This window comes from Pseudonaja textilis, chromosome 9 (assembly GCF_049901715.1).
Source record: "Pseudonaja textilis isolate UNSWEBS1 chromosome 9, rPseTex1.2, whole genome shotgun sequence".
NCBI lineage: Eukaryota > Metazoa > Chordata > Lepidosauria > Squamata > Elapidae > Pseudonaja > Pseudonaja textilis.
In genome coordinates this window covers 5702578-5708293 of record NC_141998.1, presented here as the reverse complement: position 1 = coordinate 5708293, position 5716 = coordinate 5702578, and the positions used below count along the sequence as shown (strand labels likewise).

Sequence of the window (5716 nt, the reverse complement as noted above, 5' to 3'; positions counted from 1 at the left end):
TCGGCCCCCGCGGCACTCCGGAAGTGCAACCGACCAAGCCGCTCTAGCCGGCGAGTTTTTTGTTTTGTTTTGTTTTTTTCCCTTCCCCGCCTCGCTCGCTCTACGCGCGGATTGGGCCGCCCTGCGTTCGGTGGTAGCCAATAAAAACGCAGGGCTGGGGAGGAGAGGGCGGGGATTCGAGTTGGAGCGACAGGAGAAGGGCGGTTCTTTGAATGCTTTTATTAAATTAAAGCTAAATTGTTGCAGAGGGTGGCTCTTTCGCAGGACTTCCTTTTTTCTTTTCTTTTTTTGCGTGGAGGGGGGGGAGTTGCTCCAGAGCAGGAGAAAAAAAAAAATAACATATGATATCGAACGAGTATAGATGCATCTTTAAGATATTTAAGGCATTTGTTGTGTGCAGGCTTCCAAGCCTGCATTAGCAGTAGACTAAATGCATTAGTCTAATTTAAGAGACTTAGGTGCAGGTGGGACGTCTAGTCTCGTAGATACACACAGCTTTTAAAAGAGAATTGCTTTGCCAAGTAAAACTATTTCCGTTTGGAGGCTGTTCTAACGACAGAGAGGTGAGTAACGCCTTTACAATGTGTCCCCAATGTGTTAATACTGCAGGTCCAGAGAGGGGAATTCAACTTTAGGCTGAACTCCCAAGTCAAACCCCTCACATTAAAATGCAGAAGTTTCTTGTCCCTTAGCCATGCTGAGGTTTATTGTGACCTCATCAGTTCAACCTGTTGTGGGTAGTCACTTAAGCTGAACTCAGGGCCACGAAGGACAACTTTTTGCTTTTGATAAATACAGTATGTTTACACTTGTTTTCCAATATGCTGAAAGTTAATTTTTAAAAAAATCCTTGTATGATGTACTTAAGAGAGAATGGCCAACCAACAAGGGAATACAGAGGTTCAACTGTGTTTTGGAGTCATACTTTAGGGGAACGGAGCCAAGGTTGATGGAAGATGAAATTAAAGAATATGAAGTGTCCCTATTTTATTCTTTAATTTTCTACTTATTGTACTAGCAGCAGTGCTTGTTGTGGTCCGCCGGCAGCCAGCAAAGTTGGCAGCAGAGTCGGACAGTGGGGAGGAACAAGGGCCAGTCCAGGAGTCTAGGAAGGCCTTGGACAAGGGTCCTGCATCCGATGCAGAGATGGGGCCAGGGCCTTCTGGGAGTTATGTGCTGACTCCGGAGCCTCCAGAATCTGGCAGCAGTGAGGCAGAGGAACAAGGGGAGCCTATTCCCAGTGTGCGCATGCGCAGAGCTGACAGAAGGCAACAGTTAAGACAAAAAAGGGAGTAAGGCTTGGAGGTGATTGGCCCTCCCATAAGACATAAAGGAGGAGCAAAAGGACAAGAGCCTTTGCAGGAAGCAACTTTGTTTGTACTGGTCGGTTTGAAACCTGAAGCTCTGTGTTGAATTTGTGCTCTGGCTGGCCTTGTATAACTAATTGGAAATTTAGTTGTTGGCAGCATTTCAAGGAAGATAAAGGTGCGTGCTTATCAGACTTATCCCGAAGGACTTTGGCAGACTTCCATGGGACTATTACAAAGTAATAGTAATTATGGGCTGTGAATGACTAAAAATTCTCAGCGGTTCAAATAAAGAAAAAAGGGGTTTGGGACTAACATGTGTTTGTTACTGTCTCAATAAGCCTTGGTCAGAACAGCGCCAACTCTCTCAGCCTTGCCCCTCAATATGTTGCCAGTGGACTGGCTCCTGGATTTTATCCAAATTGGCCTTAGCAGAATAAGAGAGTTGGAAGGGACCTTGGAGGTCTTCTAGTCGAACCCCTTGCTCAAGCAGGAGACCCTATAGCATTTCAGACAAATGGCTATCCAGTCTTTTCTTAAAAACCGCCAGTGTTGCTGCACCCACAACTTCTGGAGGCAGAACTCAGCTAACCAAACACTGTCTGCAGCCGTTGGTGTTGCTAGCCTAGCTAATAGGAGCAGAGCAGGAGGCCTTGGAGCTGAGATATTTGCCGGACTGACCCACCTGACAAGAATTATCCTGGATCATATGGATGTGAAAAGTTGGTGGTGGTGCTTGCTACTGAGAAATCTTTCTGTCCCCTGTGCTCTGCAGAGGCAAAGTCTGCCCAAAATTACCTTCCAGAGGATGACGAAAAACCTCTTTTGGAAAGCTCCTTTAATTAGCAGATTGATGCTCCCATTAGACTGTATGTGGCTCCAGATGCTTTTTTCTGGCTGTGGTTGATTTTATGGATTACTATGTGTGCTATGGATTGTTGTCAGTTGCATTGCACATTGCTGAGAGTCTTGATGGTGGCAGTGATAAGCATGTAAGAAAGAAATAATGATATAAAGAAGATTCACCAGCACTGTCAATCATTTCCTGAAGAAAGTAGGTGGAGACTTTTTGTTCCTAATGGGCTATTTTTGACCCAGGAGTGTAGTTTTGGCCAGAATTTAGAGGTCAGTGGCGTAGTGATTAGAGTGCAGTACTGCCGGCTACTTCTGCTGATTGTCGGCTGCCTAAAATTTGGCAGTTCGAATCCCACCAGGCTCAAGGTTGACTCAGCCTTCCATCTTTCCAAGATGGGTAAAATGAGCACCCCAAATTATTGAGGGCAAAGTGTTGACTCTGTAAGCCGCTTAGAGACGGCTGTAACGCACTATGAAGCGGTATATAAGTCTAGGTGCTATTGCTATTGTTCTTCCTTCTTTCCGCCCACTGCCAGCAGTTCAATCCTGACTGGCTTAAGGTTAACTCATCCTTCCATCCTTCCAAGATGGGTAAAATGAGGATCCAGTTTGTTGGGGGAATAGGATGACTCTGTAATCTGCTTAGAAAGGGGGCTGTAAAGCATTATGAAGCAGTATATAAGTCTAAGTATATTGCTATTGCTCTTCCTTCCTTCCTTCCTTCCTTCCTTCCTTCCGCCCACTGCCAGCAGTTTGATCCTGACTGGCTCAAGGTTGACTCAGCCTTCCATCCTTCTGAGGTGGGGAAAATGAGGATCCAGATTGTTGGGAGCGATAGGCTGACTCTGTAAACTGGTTACAGAAGGCTGTGAAGCACCGTGAAGCGGTATATAAGTCTAAGTGCTGTTGCTATTGCTACTAAACATGTTGTGGGAATCAGGGTTTTTTTTTTCCCTTTCTGTCTTTCTCTCTTTTATTAATTTGTTTTTGCTACAAGAGGTCAACACAATTTTGCAATTTGCCTTGAAACAATGTTTGACATTTATAGGGAAGGCAGGCAAGATCTTGTCTCTGGAGGGAAGCGATGTCCTTTCGCTTGGTTATGCTCCCATTTGTTTGCTGTGGTACAGTGTTGGTTGCCTTGGAGATCTTAGAAAGAAATTAGGGTGTGCAGCTAGCATTCTAGCTAGGTCAGTAAAATTCCGGGTTGGTTGCAACCTATAGATTCAATCAGCCCACTCCACTATGCCGTCTCCCAAGTTATGCCATCCATGCAAAAATAGGTATGTGGGCAAAGATTTGGATTTTGCAGTCAGAATATAATTGGATGGATAACTGAGAAAGGCTGAGACAGAAGGATAGTTTTGCCTATGATTAACCAGAATGAGAGATTCCTGAGTTAATTCGATTTTGAAGAGATTGCTGGTCCACAGTCTAACCCAGAGGTCTCCAAACTTGGCAATTTTAAGACTTGTAGATTTCAACTCCCAGAATTCTCCAGCCAGCTATGGAAGTTAGTCCACAAGTCTTAAAGTTGCCAAGTTTGGAGACCCCTGGTCTAACCACATGGGCTGCATTCACATCAGGCTAAAATATGGTTGACTTGTCTGTGCTGGGGAATTCTGGAAGTTGAAGTCCACCTGTCTTAAAGTTGCCAAGATTGGGAACCCTTGATCTATGGGATGGATCATAAGTATTGCAGTCTCAATTAACAGGCAGAGTACTGCTTAATCCATTTTCAAAAGTTTAAGGGGTAAATGTTGCTTGAATGTTGAATACAGGTGAAACTCAAAAAATTAGAATATCATACAAAAGTTTATTTCAGTAAACTTTTCAATTAGAATATCATACAAAAGTTTATTTCAGTAATGCAACTTAAAAGGTGAACCTAATATATGAGATAGACTCATTACATGCAAAGCAAGATAGTTCAAGCCGTGATTTGTCATAATTGTGATGATTATGGCTGACAACTCATGAAAACCCCAAATCCACAATCAGAAAATTAGAATATTACTTGCAATCAATAAAATAAGGATTGTACATAGAACAATATGGGACCTCTGAAAAGTATAAGCATGCATATGTACTCAGTACTTGTTTTGGGCCCCTTTTGCAGCAATTACTGCCTCAATGCGGAATGGCATAGAAGCTATCAGCCTGTGGCACTGCTGAGGTGTTATAGAAGACCAGGATGCTTCAATAGTGGCCTTCAGCTGTTCTGCATTGTTCAGTCTCATGTCTCTCATCTTCCTCTTGGCAATGCTCCATAGGTTCTCTATGGGGTTCAAGTCAGGCGAGTTTGCTGACCAATCAAACATAGTAATCCCAAGGTCATTGAACCAGGTTTTGGTGCTTTTGGCAGTGTGGACAGGTGCCAAGTCCTCCTGGAAAATGAAGTCAACATCCCCATAAAGCTCGTCTGTAGAAGGAAGCATGAAGTGCTCCAAAATCTCCAGGTAGACGGCTGCGTTGACCCTGGATTTAATGAAGCACAGTGGACCAACACCAGCAGATGACATGGCTCCCCAAATCAGCACAGACTGTGGAAACATCACACTGGACTTCAAGCATCTTGCTTTGTGTGCCTCTCCATTCTTCCTCCAGACTCTGGGTCCTTGGTTTCCAAATAAGATGAAAAAGTTGCTCTCATCAGAAAAGAGGACTTTGGACCACTGAGCAACAGACCAGTTCTGTTTTTCTTTAGCCCAGGTAAGATGCTTCTGAAGTTGTTTGTTGTTCAGGAGCGGCTTGACAAGAGGAATACGACATTTGAAGCCCATGTCCAGGATCCGTCTGTGTGTGGTGGCTCTTGATGCACTGACTCCAGCCTCAGTCCACTCCTTGTGAAAGTCCCCAACACTTTTGAATGGCCTTTTCCTGACAATCCTCTCCAGGCTGTGGTCATCCCTGCTGCTTGTGCACCTTTTTCTTCCACACTTTTCCTTTCCACATAACTTTCTATTAATGTGCTTTGATACAGCACTTTGGGAACATCCAACTTCTTTTGCAATTAACTTTTGAGGCTTTCCCTCCTTGTGGAGGGTGTCAATGATGGTTTTCTGCACAACTGTCAGGTCAGCAGTCTTTCTTATGATTGTGATTCCTACTGAACCAGACTGAGAGACCATTTAAAGGCTCAGGAACCCTTTGCAGGTGTTATGGCTTAATTAGCTGATTAGAGTGGGACACTTTGAGCCTAGAATATTGAACCTTTTCACAATATTCTAATTTTCTGAGATTGTGGATTTGGGGTTTTCATGAGCTGTAAGCCATAATCATCACAATTATGACAAATCACGGCTTGAGCTATCTTGCTTTGCATGTAATGAGTCTATCTCATATATTAGGTTCACTTTTTAAGTTGCATTACTGAAATAAATGAACTTTTGCACGATATTCTGTTTTTTCAAGTTTCACCTGAAGATAGGCTGGCCCAGTCTTTCTGGGGCTATTAACAAAGGTGGAGGCTGCTCTCCAAGAGCAAGCTTCTCCTTTGGGAAAATATAATATTCTGCCTTTTTTAATATTTCCAAAAATATTTCATTCTTCTG

General features: G+C 43.6%; 1 protein-coding gene across 1 annotated transcript in view; it reads left to right on the top strand.

Annotated features, from left to right (window-relative positions):
• Positions 1–219: 219 nt before the first annotated feature.
• NSD3 (nuclear receptor binding SET domain protein 3) overlaps positions 220–5716 on the top strand; it is a 115908-nt gene continuing 110411 nt past the window's right edge. The window contains exon 1 of the mRNA XM_026714982.2: positions 220–563. The gene's annotated coding sequence lies outside the window, so the exon portion shown is untranslated. The remainder of the gene's footprint in view (positions 564–5716) is intronic.